The 21,908-nt window shown below is 37.0% G+C and overlaps 1 protein-coding gene across 3 annotated transcripts in view; it reads right to left on the bottom strand.

The window, feature by feature from the left end:
• The window catches only part of LOC306879492 (pre-B-cell leukemia transcription factor 1-like), a 79,329-nt gene that overhangs the window by 20,095 nt on the left and 37,326 nt on the right, over positions 1-21,908 (bottom strand). The window lies entirely within an intron of this gene.

Raw genomic sequence — 21,908 nt, 5'->3', positions numbered from 1 at the left:
GAAATAAAGTGTTCTTCCACCAAAGCCAATGACGTGAAAGTGAATATAATAATAATAATAAGTAGTAGTAGTAGTAGTATTAGAATAAGGTTGAATTATTTAAATTCAATTATCGTCACATAATATTTTTTATTTTATTTTTATTCTAATTCCAGTTTGAATTTAGTTTTCTCTCTCAGTATAAATTGAAGGACTGAACTGTGGAATATAAAAGGCTTTCTCTCGGTTCGGCTCTGAACGGCACACGATCCTGCTGCCAGGTTTGATCTTCCTTCCATTTTAATTATCAGTGACATTCTCATCTCTCATCTAACGTCACATCCACTTAGTGAGTCAGGGGTAGACGGAGTAATTTCCTCACAAGTTCTGACACATGGGCAAAAGAGCGACTCATCTATGGGCCGCATTGTCTGGGAGTCAAAGGAAACACTAATCCAGAGACAAAGCCGCGCACCGGTGCATTAATCCCAGACCGCTGCGGCCCGGTTCACGGTGAGAAAGAGGCCGGCTGGACGGTCATCGGGAGGCTTTGGGAGGGGGATGTGATTCTGACCTCATCCTTAAGTCAAAATGCAAATGCAAAGGCTGTTGGCGAGCAGGAGAGGTCAAGAGTTCACGGCTGAGGCCCAGCGGGAGCCCAACTGTGCAACGCTGCTTTTCTGAGCTTCACAGGCAACAGAAACTTACTTCCTGCTTCATTAACAAATACATTTCATCCAACCTGAAACTGTGGTAAGGCTTCAGATGGGGAATGGATATGGATTAGCATCACGTGTTTGAGTGACCAAAGAAATCGGATAGAAAAATAACAGAATAACTCTAAAATAAAATAAAATAAATATATATTTTTAATATCTTATGAATAAATTGTGTCAGACTTAAAATTATTATTATTATTAATAATAATAATAATACAATTATTTTTTTTACAAACTGTTGTCAAATCACACACAAAAATAACATAACTCTTCTGAACAAATAAAATACAATTAACATACTTCTTTAATGTCTTTTGAAGAAATTGTGTCAGACTCTGGGCTTCTATTAAAATAAAAAAAATATATAAAATAAATTATTTGCCAAATGAAAAATAACAGAATAACTCTCCTCAACAAATAAAATAATATATTTTTTATATATTTTCTCAAGAAATTGTGTCAAACTCTAGGCTTCTATTAATAAAATAAAAAATTATAAAGCAATTATGAAATCATTTGAAAAATTAAGTCAAATTGCACAGAAAAAAAGAGTATATGCCCTCAACAAATTAAATAAAATAATTACACTTTTATTAATTTTTTTTAATCTTCTGAAGAAATTGTGTCAAACTCCAGGCTACTATTAATAAAACAAATAATATAAAATAAAATAAACAAATTATGAAATCATTTTACAAAAGTCAGATCGCATAGAAAAATAACAGAACAACTCCCCTGAATGAGGTGTGATTTAAAGAGGGATTCATGAATAAAAAATAAAATAAACAAAATAAACCAAAACATAAAACTACCAAAAAAAAAAAAAAGTGAAATAAAATAACAAAATAATAACATAAAACAACTCATAAATGACACATTTGGTAAGGTAAAGTTGTTAATGTTTTAATGTGATTTTTTTTTATCTGTTTTATCATCCAGCAGGTGAAAACTGCAAGTCTAATCAGTTAATCAGTAAATTATGAGCACACATGATTTGAGGAGTCATTCGTGTTTTGAGCACAAATACTAAAAAAGCAATCCAATAAAACACCACAAAGTAGGTGTTTCTTATTTGATACGGCTCCAGTAATTTCACTCAATTACTGGAAATACACAAAAAGCAGAACGTAACACAGTTTTCCTGCAGTTAACAACTCATAAACGCCATATTTAGGATCCCATTTCATTAAAGTACTGAACTAAATCAAACCAGTTACAGTCAATGTTCATAATCTCAACTTTCTAAAGTACTGAGACAAACTAACTACCCAAAAACCAGTGAATAAGGACTCAAGCGCACCCATCATACAACTTTAGCACATGTTTTACAGCACTTTTAGAAGTAAAAGCCTTGACTGTGAGCACAAGGGAGTCTTGACAGAAACTCAAGGCCAACAGAATTCCTCCCAACGTTATAAAACGTCTAGACTGTCAAGCGAAAATGGAACATAAAAATTCCCCGTTCACGAAACGACGAGGCTCCCCTCTGCCAAGTCCCGGTTTCACATTCGTGGGTGTTTATTTGACTTGGCTGGACGAATCTCCACCATCAGGCTGTTAAAACCAAAAGCTGTTTGGCCAGTGACGGACACAGAGCGAAAAACCCCCAGCCAAACGCAATACGATACACTCGTTTGAAAGAATACAAATGGCACGGGATCAAAAGTTGATGGAAAGAAAATAAATAATCTGAACATACAAGCATGAAAAGCTTTATGGAGAGCCGTAGCGGATTCATGAGGTCGTATTGAGCAATGCTTCAAGCGCTATAAAATCAAAAGTCAGGTTTACAAACGTGCTGTACGAGAGCGGTCTGCGGTGATCTGGCAACATGACGGCACACAACCTGATCCTGTTTATAGTTTTGCACGTGCTCACCACTAAAGGAGACTCCCTGCCGCTGCTGGCGCGGTTCACACAAAACACACGGCTGTAGCATCTGTCAGGATCGCTGGGACGGCCGTCAGGATCCCGTCATCCCTCATTGACAGCTGTTTGTTACACAGAGCAAAAGACTGACTACGAGAGCACAGCTGTGTCTGCACAGACTGATACGCATCCATCCCACCAATCAAACGCTCTCATTTTCAACGGGTTCAGGTGTGGATACACTGCAGTTTGGACATGCAATTATCCTGCAATGAATAAGAACAAGCACATGCAAGGCATAATGTCTCTTGGAATAGAATAGAATAGAATGGAATGGAATGGAATGGAATAGAATAGAATAGAATATGGTTTGGACATGTGAAATTATCTTGAAATGAATAAAAATGAGCATAAAACAAAAGCACATGTAAGGCATAATGTCTCTTGGAATAGAATAGAATAGAATAGAATAGAATATGGTTTGGACATGTGAAATTATCTTGAAATGAATAAAAACGAGCATAAAACAAAAGCACATGTAAGGCATAATGTCTTTTGGAACAGAACAGAACAGAATTTTAAAAAAAATTGTCAGATTCTAGGCTTATAATAAAATAAAATAAACCCTAGAGTCTGACACATTTTCTTAAAAAAATAAACAGAATAAAATAAAATTGGTAATTTTTGTTTAATTGTTTATTTCATTTCATTTTATTAGAAACCTAGAATCTGACACATCTTCAAAAGATGTTAAAACGCATTTTATTTGATTTTTTATTATATATTTTTTTTATATTGAAATTTTAAATGTGTTAGACTCTAGGGTTCTAATAAAATAAAATAAAAATAAATTACATTTTATATCTTCTGATGAAAATGTGTCAGACTCAAGGCTTCTATTGAAATAAAAATAAAATAAAAAATAGATTAAATTAAAATAAAATTAATTTCATATCTTTTGAAGAAAATGCATGAAACTAGACCTCTAGTAAAATAAAAAAAATTATATAAATAAACAAATCAAATACAAATTAGATGACAAATAGGTCAGATCGCATATACAAATAACCTCCTGAACAAGGTGTGTGATTTGAAAAGTGATTCATTAATAATAAAATAAAATGTTAAATAAAATAATAACATTCCAAACGAACATGAAACTTTAATAAATAAATAAATAACAATAAGTTAAATAAAATAACACTATAACTAAATAAAATAAGTAGATAAAAAAAATGATTAAATCAGATCCCATAGAAGAATACCAACTCTCCTCGACAAGCCGTGTGATTTGAAGAGTCATTCATATCCGTAACACAAATGGTGTGGGACAAGATCAGTGCTGAAGTTTAATATTTGGGGTTTGGGTTTGTCCAAATACTGTTCTAAATGAGCTCAATTTTCTATAGATTTCCTAATTATTTCCTGCTGAAGGATTAAACTTGAAATAACATTCCTTTATGCACTTATTTTCATTTGACACTTGGCTAAAGAGTGAAAACCGCACACGGGAATATCCTACAAGACCACGTCTCAGCGAGACAAATGATGATTTATTTATCTCTCTCGTAAACTAGAGCACATAATTAAAACCACTGAATGGATTCTCTTAAATAAATACGATTAAGCGGAATGAGGTAAAGGGTCCTGCACGCTCAGAAGAGGCTTGGCTCTGGGTCATAATTACACGACTCACTGAAGGCCACTTTACTCCATAATGGCAGGCTAATTGATTCCTGCTAATATTTTCCAGTGTTGGAGCTGCGTGATTCCTCCAGCAGGGCAGAGCGAGCAGATAGCTTACCGCCTCCGAGAAAACGGCATCTTCTCTTTAGCAAGCCGTCTTTTTCATCTCTTAAACAAGTCTGAGAGGAATTACAACATTATAACACTTACTTTGAAGCAAAAAAAGATAAAAAGGTATAAGATTGAATACTTTATGCGAGGTGTGCTCTGATTGGCCAGCTATCCAGTGCATTGTGATTGGCCGAATACCTCAAGCGTGAGACGGAAATGTTACGACTCTTACCATGTTGTGATGCCGTGTCCCGGCACGGCGAGACTAAAACAAAACCCACTATAAACGAGGCATTTGTTGCATTCAGTGAGGATATAAATGACTGATTATAATGACTCATGCGGTCTTTTTACATGTTGTGCCACGTAAACATTACCATGTCTGCATTTGTGATCGTAGAAACGCCAAACAAGCGCTACTCTACTCTAGTAGCAAATTCTTTAAATATGGAAACATACTTACAAGCTGTGAGTCAGAAGCACCAGACTGACCTTGCATAGTTGGAATTGCAGGCTACTCTCTCCCAGGATCAAGAAATAGAGATAAAATACGCTGCACACACTCGAATATTAGCGTTGTACTGTTCTGGAACAGTGTTGTAAATATAACTTAACCACTGATTTCTAGTTGTGTTCTCTTTTGGAAGCCCAAACAAAGTACTTTCACAACGAAACACAGCGTCTCCAGAGCATGGTGGTGGCAGCAGCAATACTACAGCGTGAATAAAAGTTACACCTTCTTTCATTGCGTATACGTTTGGGCGGTGTTATGCAAATCTTCCCATACAGTGACGTAGACATATAGGGGCAATGAGCCGTTTTAGGAAGGCGTGGCAGAGTCTTAAATTTGATAAAGAATTTTATAATTATATAAATTTTATATATGCACACACAGCTTGTAACACTCAACAATACTGAAAACGTTCTTTATAAAACAATGAACTATAATTCCTTCATTAAGATATGAGATCAAGTGATTTTGCTTGAGTGACTTGATCCAGTGAGCACAAACATCTCTGTCTAGACATTTACTTGGCATTACTGAAGATTTACTCTGCTTGAGCTCGTTTTGTCAGCTGTTGCAAGTTATATCCCACATGCACAACAGGAATGATATTTGCAAATAGCAAAATCAGGCCTACTCTGCCAGATCTGTGTTTAAGGCTCAAGAAGATTGACTGATTTTACTTGAGCCACCAACTCAAGATATCAGCCGCTCGATTCAACAGATTGTTAGAAGAGCAACAAAACAAACGGGAGTTCATGACATTTGCTCAACCCCACAGCGTGTGGCCTTTTACAAATCAAATCAATATTTAATAAAAACCCAAGGCCACAGGCTGACCAGACAATGGATTTTCTCTCCATTGGCTTATTTATTGAAGACGATACGTTTAATTTCCGAGAAGCCCAGTCGTGTTATTGGAGGAAAGGCGCATGCAGGATTTATGCACCTTTATTCGGTCAAGGTGGCTCTTCTCCAAAAGCCTTGTATTTTCCTTTTTTCCCAGCGTGGCTGTGTACAGAAGGATGTTTAGCACTCAGAGTCCTCTGCATTTTCCATTAGCCAAACATCAAGTGGTTCTGCTTCATGCCACGACTCCCTCAGATGCTGAAATATTAATTGAACTTCTATAAAAGGAGCAGCGTTCGCTCCGGCTGAACCCATATTAATTGAACAAGCACAAGATGCAGTTGGGAGTTTGAGACTGGATGGTGTCCAACAGGACCAGAGGAGACCATCAGACACCTCCACAAATCTGTTTGTAGCATTTATATTGTTACTCGAAAACAGACATACTACATGTTTTCCTGACAATTTTCTATCCTCAAAATGAAGCAGGCTGATTTAATGACCAGAAGTGGCACAAACAACAGCAGGATTGACACTTACAGCGTACCCAAACAAATTAAAACTTGTCTAAACCATTAGGTGACTAAAAATATCAAGATGGAAAGCAACATTTTTTTTTACTTAATATTGTGTCATCATAACATTTATGGCATGTTATGTTTTTATTATGCTAATAAAAAAAAAACTTTAAATTGTTTAATTGATTTCACTAATAAAGTGATGTTATTCTAAAAAAAGAGGAAGATAAATATCCTTATAAATGGTACCGTACTATATTATAGCATAAATCTCATAGCAACAATCAGAATTATTAGACCTCAGTGTGTATGTTGTAAAAATTGGGTTATAATAACTTTAAAATGAGGACAAGATATGACTGCACTGACTGCTATCGTTTCATTAGAGCAATAATATTCATATTAACAATGTATTTCCTGTACATGTGCTTGTGGATTGAAGTGAGAAGTGCGTGAGATTACATGCATATCCGTGTCAGCGGATCAGTTTCCTCCTGAAATAATTCAGCTCCAAACGGAACGGCCCAATCCTCTTGGAGGTTCACGTTTCTAATGGTGTGTGATTAGGTGTGGGTAACACACGGCTGTCAATAGCCGGAAGAACACGTAATCCTCTGTGAATTTATGCAGTCGTGTCATTGGAGGCGGTTGGCATGGCTGGTTGTCATGGAGATTCTCAGATAGCAGTGAGATGCTGATTTTGAACGAATGGTGTTTAGGTCTGCTGTCAGTCTCGGGTAACGCCACATCTGCTTTGTTTCACATGGACAAAGACACACACTGCTGCTCTACTCTACATGCTGGAGAGGACAAAGACAATTATAAATGCCTTGCCATCTCTCAACTACAAAACAGAGAACAAAACTATATATATATATATATATATATATATACTACTTAAGTTAATAATCTAGTTAATAATTAAAGTAACTTTGGTACCCAGCGGACTGATGTACTAATAAATAAAAAATAAACAGATAAATAAACAAATGTTATTTGCAAGCTACACGCCATTATTTTAAATGCATTTGTACATTTAATTAATTTGTAAATTATATGTGTCTTGACCCTCTAGTTTACAAAACAGAGCACAAAAACATCATGTGAGAAATAGATTTTACCTTATACAGTATATGTATATATATTATGCCAGCAGCTACAAACAAACAAAAACACAAACAAATGTAAATGTTTCAATACAAGCAAATAGTTAATAATTACGGAAACTTTGGATAGATAAATAGGTAAATAAATAAATATAAATTTTGCATTTGATTGACTACCTAAAATGTTGAAGAATTGTTTATTTAATTTGCATCTTTGCTCTACTGTTTCTATTTCTTATAACTGCATAGCCTGTTATTAGCTTTTCCGTTATTTATTTTATAATGGATATTATTTAAATTTAAGCAATATTTGAAAGCTGCATGTCATTGTTTTAAAGGAATTTGTTCATATTTATTTTCATATTGCAGCAATATGTTTTTATATTTTTCTGTTACATCAACATTAATACCGATAATACTATAGTTTCAATGGTACTGGTATTGACTTCCAAACAAATGAACAATCTCAGGCAGTGAGAAGGAAAATTCTGCATTCATTTGGAGTCTGAGTAACCCTTTCTGCCGTGGTTGTGCTGAAGCGCTGGGCTCAGATTGACGCTGACAGCTCTGGCTCTGTTTGTTGGTGCTGTTGTTGTTGGTGATTCAGGGCGGCTGCAGCGCTTGATAAATCAGGGCGGGTCGACGGTGGTCCCGTCACAACACAGGCACCAGAGTCGAGACGACAGCTACATGCTAATTCAATGGCGGCATTATTCATTATACAGTCACAAGTGTACTGGAACGGAAAAGAAAACTACACACACCGGGAAGAGTGCGACAGGACTCGATCTGTTAAACCAGGCCACCGCTGTCACAACCCAAGACAGTCAGAATGCTAGGAAACCGGTTTACAAGGCATCAAACAAGACAACGGAATCCCTCTGAGTAGATAAAGCCTTCAAAACACACATCAGTGTTATATAACGTCAATTAGCATCCGACCAAGAGGGGATTTTAAAGGTCTGATGCTGATACGGGATTAAAGGAACATCAAACTTAATAGACAGACAGGTAACATCATATAGTAGTTATTATTTAGAGAGTTTCTTTATATGCAGACCGATATATCGGTATATGTTTTTACTATTTTCTTATATATATATATATATATATATACACACACGTGTGTGTATATGTGGCATATCATAAATTTCACATATTTTAATCATAACCGATAAAGAAAAGACCAATTAAAGGCCCAATATTTGTTGTTATATTATTGTTTATTTACATATATACATAATTAATATACATGTAACATATGCTACGGTTTATCATATCATATATTTCATATGAATATTGTTATCATGTCATGTATTTGTTATTACTCATATAGTTTTGCTTACACAGTATGCAAATAAATATATAAAAAGGGCAATATTTGTTGTTGTATTATTTTTATATATTTACCAGCACACATTTATGTGTGTTAAATTAGCATTTTTTAAAAAACTCATTAAACAAATATATTTATAAAAATAAGTATATTTAAATATAGTAAAATAAGTATAAAAATAAGTATATTTTTTGCACAAAATGGATCACAGCAGACACATACAAAAGGTGCCATAAGGGTAATTAATCAATCAAAAACAGAATAAAATCACAAATTAGAAAGTCAATTAAAAGAATAAGCCCCAGCGTACATGTGCAGGTGTGACACACGGCTTAAACTGAGCTGACAGGAGCTGCGTGTGTGTGTGTGTGTGTGTTTGTGTTTGTGCGCGTGTGTCCCGTGACCCTTCAGCCCGAGATCAGCAGCTCCAGCCCAGTGGACCAGCACGAGCCCGGCTCCGCATCTGGCCCGCACAGGCACCTCTAGAGTCGACTCTAATAATGCTAATTATAATCATTAGAGGCCGGCCAGGCCCCAGGCTAGCTGCTAATGACACAGCCTGAGCTGGAAACCAGAGATAGAGACAGATAGACGTGGAGATGGAGAGAGAGTGAAGTCATTCATTAGGAAAACAGCATTCCTCATTTCAAAGCATCCTGCGCCTCAGGCCAGACATATTCCTCTAGATCTATTAAATATATGTGATCTATGAGCTGCAGCTAATCAGGGTGGTGGTCGTTTTACATGCATGAGTTTACATCACACCATGAAGCACAGCACACTTTCAATGCACAACTACTCTTACAGGCTCCGTTATTAAAGTAAAGAAAGCCTTGAGCTCTCAACAGGAATAACATTATGCAGTGACATCAGGGCTGAGAGATAAAGATGGGGTCAGGGTGAGAGAGTTCAAGACTTATATATAGTAAATTGGAGTACAACATACATTTTATTAATAATTTTATATATATATATATATATATATATATATATATATATATATATATATATATATATATATATATATATATATATATATATATATATATATATATATATATATATATATATATATATATATATATATATTTTTTTTTTTTATTTTTTTTATTTTTTTTTTTTATTTAATAGGGACCATGCATATTCATGAACATTGTTGTATAAAAATACACCATGTAAATATGCCAGAATTAGTAACAATAACTACTTTTCATCTGCAGTCCCTAGGCAGGTAACATAAAAACAACCAACAATAATACAACATTCATTCACTATAAATGGGGAAAAAAATCAATATCAGATAAAAAAAAAACATATCAATATCAGACTGAGATCTGATCAGCTGTTCCTTTCATATGCATATTTTTTATCATATCATATATTTGCTTTTGCCTCTTATATAGTTTCAATTATATAGATCCACATAGGAAGATTGATACATCGAAAAGGGCCAATTATAATATCCAATATCCATTTGGTGCATTTGTTGTATGTTCATTACTAGTTTTAATACATGGTGATATATTTCAGTATATGGTTAGCTCTGTGAAGTGAAGGACAAAATATAAACCTGAGCTGTATGAAGATCCCAGTCGCCCTTCACACCGGATAAAGCGTCCATTTCTCAGCTCCCCCGAGGCGCCGGACGGCCTGAGACAAGCGTGTCATTAAAACCTGCCCTGCAGCTCTTTATTAAAGCCACTCCTCCGGGACGCCGCAGAACACGTCAGTCTCCGAATGAGCCACAGAGGTCAGGGTGACCAATGACACCATCAGCGCTGATCACACGTCAGTCAGGGGGACACAGAGCGTTTCTGTCCCGTTCCGCACGGATCACGACACACAACTCAATATCAGACCGAGATCACGAGATCATTCGTTTAAAGATCCCAGAATAATAACTCCACTAAACTTGCTGATTTCACCAACACCATGCTGACCTCAAGCAAAGCACTTAACCTCACGCTCCTCCAGGGAAACTGTCCCGACTGTATCTATAGCTCACGCCGGATAAACAGCTTCTGCTAAATAGCAAATCACCTTAAAGGTGAAGTGTGTATCTAGATTCTGCAAAAATAACATAAAATAGATTTTTTTTTTTGAGTGATTGCCAGTGCCAAAGTCACTACTATGACATCTGAATGATTGCTAACTAAGGTGATGTGGATTGTAACCAGGGTTTTTATGTAGTTACTAGGCTGTTTTAACTTTCTAACCAAAGTTGCTTCATCTCCTATTGGTCAATAAACAGAATTTGCAATTGGCGTGCAGGCCATCATCAAAGTGCTTACTTGAGGAAACCTAGGTTACTTATAGTTGACTTTACACTAGACCTACATGATTAATTTGAAATAAAGCTGAAATCACGGTAAGGTTTAAAATGATTATCAAATTGCAAAGGCTGTGAATTAATTGAATAAATAAAATGGCAGTATATCCAACTTAAAGCAAAGTGCAGCACCAAAAACAAAAGCCAAAAAAAAAAAAACCTAACAAACTAGGTGTCCATTAAAATAAAAATAAATAGGCAAAACAAAATGTTTTTACAGCAGCCATAATTATTAGTATTTGAATTTTACAATTATATTATATTATAATACATTATAGATCTGTTCATAACATTTTCAGCCAAATTTTCCAGCTCTGCAAACCTGGAGCTTAAGAATTTTTTTCCCACAATTTTATTGTCAATTCATTCTTTTTATTAGATTTATTCCCTAAATAGTGCAGCCCCACACATTAAACTGGTTTAAGTATTTTAATATTGGGAAAAAACATACTTCACTTTTAATAACCTCTATTTATACAACAGGTGTAAAGTGTGAACAGCTGAAGAAAACAAGTGCATAAATAGGGTGAAAAAAGTTGACTGAAGTGTAAAGTCTGTTTAGAAAATGTAGAGTTCAGGAAGTTGAGAAATTCAGGATGCATTAGAAATCCAGCCTCTCAGCCTCTTTGTCAAGCGTGCGCATGTGTGGCACATTTCATAAAGCATCATTCTCTCAGCCAACAAGTTTATGTAAAAGTGATTAACCGTAATTAAGCCATAATTACTCTGATTAGCCAAGTCGCAGTAAATTACAGCAGCACATGGGATGAGAGGAGCTCCGGGAGGCGTGCATCAACCTGTTCATGAAGTCTGAGCGTCTTACCCACGATGCACTGCTCATCTCGTGCTCTGTGGTGTGGAAGGACGTGTGATGCTTCACACTTTTAATCCCTCCGTTTAAGTGGCTGTCCAATGGACTTCAAAACTGACAGTTTACGAGTGAAGAGGAACCAACAGGACAAGACGACACTGTAATGAGTATTTATGAGAGAAACTGGACGGAGAAAACAAACAGGCTGTGACTTCACGTTCTCCATCATGAACTGATGTGATGCTGGAAAGTGATTTGTTAAATAATAATTCATATTCTTAATAATAATAATTTATAATCTAATTAGAAACCAAACATAACCAAGCAGTTGCTGGTAGCCATTGACTTCCATAGTATTTTTCCAAACTGTGTAAGTCAATGGCTACCAGCAACTGTTTGATTAACAACATTTGGCTTCAAAAGAAGAAAGAAATTAGGTTTGGAACAACATGAAGGTCTATCTAGCCTCTCCTAGTTCCCTCTCTTTCTCTTTCTCGACAGTGCTATCAAAATAAAAGCCAATAAATGACAACAATCAACATTAAAACAACATTAACACATAGCTTTTTTTCCTAGTAAACAAGTAAATTGGGTAATTTTGATTCCATGGTGACGTTTAAGGTTTATTTGATATACATTGGGCCCGATGAGCTCTGTAATTTCAGCAATTATTGCTGAATCCAGTCATAAAAACTGAATTTACTGCATGCGGAATGTCACAGAATTTGGCAAAATTTTGGATTATTAAATAAAAAGTAGGACAAGTGTCTGTTAATATTAAAGCACAAAAAGGCTGTTATTGTTAAATGAATGCTTGTTCTGTTTACTGCTTCTTTGGGTAAATGAGCCTTCACTACAACCCACCAAAATAAAAGTTCAGTCTAATTTGAAGAAATTATGTCAGAAATATACTGCGATTGGACAGCAGAATGTACTTCTGGTAATAATAACAATACTATTTATTAGAACATTATTTTTATGGAATATCAAACAATATTACACACTTTTTCGACCATGTTTTAACTGAAACTGTAAACCTTTGTTGTGCAGCACTTTGCCTAAAAATGAAAGGAATTTCATTCGATTACATTTTAAAAGATCATTAAAATGCTAAAGTTTAATGCCTTCATTTGATTATACTACTGTTTTTTATTAAACCATTTAAATTAAAATAAGTTTGTATTAAAAATCATAAAAAATTGAATCCATAACCAATTAGGCAGGCAACACAGAATTCAAAAATAAATAAATAAACAAAACAACTAATTTCATAAGGAACTATTAGAATATTATTGATATTATGATATTTATCATAACATTGTTACTATCATTTTATAATATTATACAAATATATATTAATAGTAAATTCATTTTTTTTTTATCAATTATCAAATAAAGTAAATTATTTATTAAATTGTTATTGTTAACATTTTATGAAGACATCCTTTTGATTATTGAAGTTTAATTAAACCAACAGAATCCAGAAACATTTAAATGGAAAACCTAGAATTTGGCAAAAAATAAATCAGATTTCATGGAGCCCTACATACATGCAGCCGTCAAAATGCTGCGCGATTTCCCAACTCAAGAACAAAAGACTCACCGGCCAAGACACTGACCTTTCCAGTCCACCAGAGACTGCAGAATGGAGGCCTCTCTTCAATATTTATTGTACAAAGCACACACGCACGTGGCATACCGGATGGGTCGTAACGCCAGCTGAAGACTCGGAGCATGCCAGCAGTGAGGCCGAGCAAATCTATCTCATTTCATTTGGGTCTGGCTCCTCTTTTCTGGCACATAAATAATGCATCAGTCGGAGGCGTGTGGCGCTGCAGCCTCTCTCTCAGCGGGGAAGCGCTGCGGCTCCCTGAGCGGCCCCTGCTCTCCCGTTACACCGCTCCCGATTAATTACACACTTTAATGAGCTGCATTATTAATGGGGCTCTTACTTGGCAGTTTAAGGAAACGCAGCGGAGCGCTCAGCGATACCAGCCTCTAATTCTCATTAAAACATCACACGAGGCTTGTGGGACGGACGTGGCTTCCTCCGACACAACATCTACAGGATTTAAACGCCTCACATGAAAAGAGGACAGAGAGGCTGGGAAATGTGCTCAGAGAGAGAGGAAAGATTCAAGAGAATGTTTATATGCTCGTCACATTATGTATCCATTACTTAGGTCTTTTAAAGTACTGAACATCAATTTTAAGTTAAACATTTAAAGGATTATGGTCTAAAACCCTGTTAAACAGTGGAAATCACTGTAACACTTCACACAAAATGACAGCATTATGATAATATGAGGCAGCACAACTGTTTTCAATATTGATAATCAAAAATTTTTTTTTGATCAGCAAATCAGTATATTAGAATGATTACTGAAGGATCACATGACACTGAAGACTCTAGTATTAAGACTCAAATGCAGCCTTGGTGAGCAGAAGAGACTTCTTTCAAAAACATTTTAAAAATTGACCGTCAACGATGCATTTTGATTTAAGATCACTTTAATGAAAACAGTTCCTAGAAAGGCATCAAGACATGACATTTATTCCATGTGGCACACATGAAAGTCTCACATAAGCCTTTTAATTACTGGCTTTTTTGAGAAACTGTATTTTAAGCTTGGGCCTTAAGTACTCAACGAAGCAACTATAAAAACAAATGCATCTGCCATGTCAGGAGAAGAACGGAAATCTCTGGAACAGATTTCTGCACACCAAACACTTGGATTGAGGCATTGTTGTTCATATTTGGAGGCACATAAATATCTTTTTCTTTGAGTTTGCCAGTGAAGCTCTGTCTGCGTCTGTCTGATACGTCTCTGAGATGAGATTCACAGCTGCAGAGAGAAAGAGAAAGAGAGGGAACGAGCAGCGAGAGTCCCGCGGGTCCTCCATTTGAGTTACTTTGTGCTGGAGATGCAGGCAGAGCGACTTTCCTCCTGCCATTCAGACACATATATAACACAATACATCAAAACACGTCACCTTCCATTAACGCACAACCCTCCGCATAAACAGGAGAGACTTCAAAATGACCAGAAATACCCTGAGAACAACATCTCAACATATCCTTAACACAGCCAAGCAGGAAATACTTGTGAATCGATTCAGATAAAACCAGATTTTCAGTGCTTTCCTGTGCAAAACTCACCAATGCAATGCTACAGGGTGTTGCTAAGCAGTTGCTAGGGTGCTCTTGGTGATTGCTAGGTGATTACTAACTGTCCCGACAGTCAAAACATCTCAAGTCGATGCAATTTTCTGTTCTCTATATGGCTTTTCGATGCAAATGTAACACAATAATAACAAATAATACTTTATAAATAATAATTTTTCTGGTAAAGTCGCACCCTGGGACAGGAGCAGGTGAAGATGTGAATGGATCTGCTCCATCAAGCAGAGGCCTCCCACCATCATGTCAACTCAGACCCATGAATAGTAATGCGTGACCCCCCCCCAAAGTGTCTGCAATCCGGGCGGATAAGAGTATTTCTCTCCAGACCCCAGACAGCACAGGCCCTGGGGACAACTCCATCAGCGGCGGGACGTCTTCAGCACACGGACACCAGACCAAGACGAGGAGGAGCCGGACACTCATTACGTGAGCACTATCTGGGTCACGGAGCAGATGCAAATGTAGGTCACGGGAAACTCCTGTTGTCAATCAAGACGCACAAAAAATGATGAAAGGCTGAGAGTGAAAGATCACGCCTGCTCTGCTAGATCACAGGCCATCGGAGATGAGAAGAGATGAATATTAGAAGAGCTACAGCGGGTGAGCAGGGGTCAAAGGTCTATGAGACACAGAGGACACCTCCAGCAAATTAAAACCTCGGAGTCAAAGCCATTAACGGCTTTAATTTGATCCAGCCCAGGAGAGGAGTGATTTTTGCTCATGTAATTACATTTTTACATTTATACTACCTTTCAAAGAGTTCAGTCAGGGTTGTGTTTCTTTTTTAAAGAAATTAAAACTCTTATTCAGCAAAGATGCACTGTATTGACCAAAAGTGACAAATTATCTATAAAGAAAACAAAACAAAAAAAAAATACATAATCACAGTTTCCACATAAATATGAAGCAAAATATGTTTTCAACATTGATAATAATCAGAAATGTTTCTTGAGCAGTAAATCATATTAGAATGATTTCTGAAGGATCATGTGACACTGAAGAAAATTCAGCTGCGCATCACAGGAATAAATTACATTTTACAATTTAGTCAAATAGAAAACAATTATTTTTAAATTGTAATATTTCACAATCTTAGTGTTTTTACTGTATTTATGATTAAAGGGGTCCTATTATGCTTTATCACTTTTTGAATTTTAGTCTGTGTGTAGTGTGTATGTTTGGGCAAAAAACTATCTACAATGTTACAAATCTCAAAGCCCACTCCAAAGGCAGATATTTCGTTTTTAAAAAGAATTACAACGATGGCTCGTTTGGAATACAGCGTTGTTTTCCGGGTTTTGTGATATCACAAAGCGGCCCATTAGAATATCATTAAAATAAATCCCACCTACAGAAATTCTAATGGTTGGCTGGTGGGGAGAACGCTTGGTGGAGCACTACACGTTTCAAAATCGAAACCCGGTGCGGGTGTTTTTATATCACTGTTTCTGAAGAAAACCGTCTGTCTTCAGAAAATGTTGGATGTCATTTTCCTTTCATCTTGCATGTAATGTCTGATAAAGCAGCGTTTGTGAGCGGAGTTCTGCTTTGTGTACAGAGTTACAGGGAAACCTCGCTCTCTCCCGCTCCAACAGCGCCTCCTGCTGGCAGAGAATCAATTTGCATATATATGCCGCCACAAATAGTGTAACTCTGTGGGACTATGGTATAAATAAATTCAACTGTATAACAGTTTCACTGCAATTCATGTTACAATGTTAGAATTAAAGAACAATAAACATAATACATATTACCGTTGCACTTATCTGTACATGTCAATGCAGTTATTTTTAAGCTGTTGTTGACATCCCATCTAAAACGTGATTTAGCCAAAAACAACAATATCGTTACCACTTGAATGTGTCTTGCAATATCCATGCGTGCAAAGGTTCTGCGTGATCCTCAATATTCTCGGGCTCTGAATTGATTTGGCAATATTGACCAACTTGCTGCTTTGGCGAGGGGCGGGGCAATACTGAAACGCCGTCTAAGCTGTTCGCCAATCACAATGCACTGGGACAGCTAACCAATCACAACACATTTAGTTTTTCGGAAGGCAGGCCTTCATCAAACCCGGAACTAATCGAGCCGTTTGTGCCAGGCTGGGGAGAAAGGTATTGTAATAATGTAAATTATGTGAAAAATAATGCGTTTTTCGAACCACCAAGCATGAGAGCATGTTCTAGAACACCCCCAAAACAAAATCAAGACTGTGTAAAAGAGCATGATAGGACCCTTTTAAATAAATGAGCATCTTCATTAAAAAAAACTAAAACTAAACAACAACATTAAAACATCTTACTGACCCCAAACTATTGAATAGTATAATGTTGACAATGTTAAATTAAATTAAATTATCAAAACAGAGCATTAAATGATGGAAAAGTTCATTTAAATGTAAAAACTGTAGACTTTAATGTTTAAATGTAGACTTTAAATATCCAATATCGGCAAATACCGATGCATTTTGAAATCTTTAATAATCGGCCGATAATCAATATGTACAATTATTGTATATTTATAATGCTGCGATAAACGTTATTGCAAATCTCTGCCTGATTATTTCATTGTAAAATTTAACTATAATTATCTCCCAGCTCTTTATATAGGCTAAAGCAAATAGCAAATTTAACAGCTTGATTGCTAGTATCATTGCAAAATGTAAACTATATTATTGCCCAGCTCTAATCTGCAAAATGTGACTATAAGGCATTAACATATTATAAACTTTAGCATCACGGTTTTCTGTAAAGCTGCTTTGAAACAATGTGTATTGTGCAATGTTCTATTCAAATAAATTTGACTTGACCAATGTATACATCAATGTTAAGTTCAAAATCTGTTTTAATTCAATAATTAGGCACATTTGCATGTGAAACAGAAATAAGAGTGAATAAGTTGTTACATTTGATAAACACTTTAAAGAAGAACAATCTATTTAGAATAACGTGCACTGATGAATAGTTCAAAAATAACGCTCTCTACGAGCCTCATCTTAGCAAAGCCAGCTAATTAAATGTGTCTCTCTGTGATTGATTCCAGAGGCTAATAACATCCTGGGATGCTTTTGTCTTATTCTGAGAAACTTGAACACGTTCTCAAGTAACCGACTCCAGCTGTCTCTGAAGGATTCCTCCAGCGTTCTGCAGCTACCCGCTGAATGATAAAATCACTCTGACCTAGATGCTGCGGCCCTCATGAGACTCTCTCTCACAAGCCTCCCTGCGCTGCGCTCTATGAATACGTAATTCTAATTTATGAAGCAGCCACTAGCAGTGTGTGTGTGTACGATATACATATATATAAAAACACACACGCACGCACATACTCTGATGCTTCTATGCATGCATGCATGCCGTTGTCCTAGTCAATCATCACGCTCCACTGTGTTGTTCTCCTTCAACAGAACCTTGTGATGTTGGTAGAAAAGTACAGCAGTGCCTGCGCTGATGGAGGAAAGTTCCAGGAAAAACTGACAGTCCTTGTTCGACTAGGAATGATAAAGAAAGGGCATGATGGAGGAAAGACAAAGAATTCAAAAAGAGTGTTTCAGATGCACTCATTGAGTTCAAGCAACAAAAAAAAAAACACACTTAGGAATAAGAAGCATTGGCAGATGTGTTGGGAAAGGACGCACACACACACTTCCTCTGACAGTCTCTGGAATAATCTTATGTTAATGCTGACGGCCTGTATTTACCCTTAAGTGCACCCGAGCACTCGGATGATCGCAATTTTTCCCAAGCACTGAGAGAAAGAGGATTGTGAGTGTAAAACAGGGAGAGATGGAGTATCTTCGAGCTGCTGTAATTTGTAGCACGGATGACAACTTTGCAGTCCTAAGATGCTACTTTAAAATTGTGCCGAAGCGGCATCATAGAATATGAGGACTCGTTTACCTCACGAGAAAGAACCTGACAGTTATGATCACTTGCCAGCAATAAGTAACGTGCCATTATCAGACAGAATAACAAAATAAGTTCAAAATGACACCCCATTCACTCACACTGACAGTAATTTGGTTGCATGCTGGCATTCCTACCTCACTAGGTGCTGAATCACTGTCTACACTCCCATTGGTCATCACATGCTGCTCATTAGCATAAAGTGAACTCTACTTTGTCCCATCACCAAATGCTGTCCCTTAAGAGTTGCATTTCCTGCAAAGTTCCAGAAGCAAGCATGCAGTGTTACAGAGATACTATCTTAAAGGGATAGTTCACTCAATAATCAAGCATGCCCTGCTAGAATATCCTCTCGAAACTAGTGTCTATTTATTAAAAGGGTCATCGGATGCACATTTTCCACAAATTTATATGATTCTTTAGGGTCTTAATGAAAAGTCTATAAAATACTTTGGTTAAAAGTTCTCAATGGTAGTGTAAAAAACACCTTCTTTACCGTCAAAATCAGCTCTGTTTTCATCAAGCCGTTTTTTTTGTCCATGTCCCTTTAAATGCTCATGACTCTGCTGACCCCACCCCTCTCTTCCGTGGGGTGTTGAGCAGTACTGTTTATTTTAGCCGCGAAACTGGCTAACTAGCACATATTAGGAAAGGCGATTTGCAAAGATTCATAAAAAACCGTTATACTCACTTCTTCTGTAGATGAAGCTGGATAACGAATGATTCGCGCGAACATAGACGCATTTAGGCAGATCGTGGATCGGTGCACTCATTTCAAAGGGAAAGTAACGTTAATCCTCTGCGTCTTCAGTGGCTCAGATGTTGGGTACACACACTTCCAACACACATTTATGTTCAAACAACTTGAAAAGTGAATTTTGCATCTGATGACCCCTTTAAAGGAATTTCATCCAAAAATCTAAATTTTCTGAAAATGCACTCAGGCCATCCAAGATGTAGATGAGTTTGTTTTTTCATCAAATTTGGAGAAGTGTAGCATTCCATCACTTGGTCACCAATGGATGCTCTGCAGTGAATGGGTGCCGTCAGAATAAGAGTCCAAACAGCTGATAAAAACATCACAATAATCCACAACACTCCAGTCCATCAATTAACATCTTGTGAAGTGAAAAGCTGTGTGCATTTCCTCTGTCCATAATATACATTTTTTTTTTTAATGAAAAAGTTGTCTCATCTCAGTCAGGAGAGAAATATACACATATCAAGCACCGTTTACAAGCCTAAACACCTCTAAACAAATATGTTGGTGGATTTTGATGTGTGAGGAGTCTGAGGACAAAAGGAGATGAACTCTTTCACTGGAGGAAGCGTAATATGGACTCATATTTTTGCCAGAAGCAAATGTAAAAATCTCTTTATGATGGATTTGTTTCTTACAAGCACACAGCTTTTCATTTCAAAAGATGATAACTGATGGACTGGAGTGATGTGGATTATTGTATTGCAACGTTTTTATCAGCTGTTTGGACTCTCATTCTGACGGCACCCATTCACTGCAGAGGATCCATTGCTGAGCAAGTGATGGAATGCTGCATTTCTCCAAATCTGTTCCCATGAAGAAACAAACTCATCTACAGCTTGAATGGCCTGAGGTGATTTAGATGGCCATAAGTCAAAAAATAATACTATAGTATTTCCATATAACCATGATTCTAAATTAATTCCATATTCATGTATAATGGCATTTACATTGTAATCCAATGTACTTCAAAGAATACCACAGTATTGCAGTTTTACCACTTCCACAAAACATGCTAATACTATGTTACTCTTCTGTATTTTTTGTTAAGGAAATACGGCTCTGATTTTTTAGCATGCACTATGGTTGAAACGTGTAATTTTGACTGCTGCTTAAATACATGTAGCTTAACAAACTACAGCCTCAAAGCAGCTTCCCAAGCATCCCTGCTCTGTACCGCCCTTGGCAATGACATAAACATCAAATCGGAGTGAAAATATCCATAAAATAAAACAGATCGTCACAACTCCATCTCTGCTTCATAACATTCAGACCAGATGATGCGAGACATTCAAATTATAAATGGGCAAAAATGACAGCCGCTTTCAAAAAAAAGAGGCTAATTTGCCTTTAAAGGTGACTGGATTTCCATAAAAACAAAAGAGCTGGAGAATAAACCCTTTAATGACTCCATCAGGGCCTTTCGGTTTGTCGCATTGTCCCCATGAAGCCTGGAAAGGCAGATGTAGAAATTGATTGCTCTTTCCAGGGGACCAGAGGGGGGTAGAGCGAGCTTTCTAAAAATAAGGCTTCCGAACGCTGTGTATTGTGTGTGTGTGGGTGTGCTCTATCTGCCGGTGTGATAAAGTCACTAGCAGCCCTTTATCGGCCGGTGAGGGGAAATATGCCGACACCAGATTACAGCCCAACACTCTGCCAAGGTTATAAACAGCCTGTTATCTGCCGCACAAACACACAAATCCACACACTATCAGCACCCAAACATATGGGCCACACACACACCAGACCTCAGCGCCCAACGCATGCATAATCACATGCGTGCACGCGATGCGCATTATACTGACCTAAAGTGAATCACTATTGAGCGCTGAAATAAAGGACGCAGTGTTTGTTTAGCACTCTCACTTCTGGCGCTTCTTTACCTCAGAGAAAGGTGCTGGAAGCGCTAAAAGGGCCTGGCGTCTATTCTACCGCTCTCAATAGGCTCTTTCTTCCCCGTCCCGTCTCATTCTGTGGCTTTTGTTGCTTGTTTGTGTTGATCTGCATGGCAAATTAGATGAATCCGCTAGAAAACACATTTAATGGAGACAAAGAGCTGTCATCTAGGAACCGAGTGAACGGCGGCTGACAAACACACACCAGCTAATCAATAACAAGAAAACATCCGCAGACGCCGCGTTCGGTTTGAAATCAAAACAACTTTGGCATCTGTAGACAGAGAACCCAACAAATACAGTTCAGAGAGTTAAACAAACGCCACAGCCTGGTGGAGATCGGGCG

The sequence above is a fragment of the Barbus barbus genome (assembly GCF_936440315.1).
Source record: "Barbus barbus genome assembly, chromosome: 13".
In the NCBI taxonomy this organism is placed as follows: Eukaryota; Metazoa; Chordata; class Actinopteri; order Cypriniformes; family Cyprinidae; genus Barbus; species Barbus barbus.
Note: the sequence above shows the minus strand (reverse complement) of the source record. Positions and strands in the feature narration are given on the sequence as shown.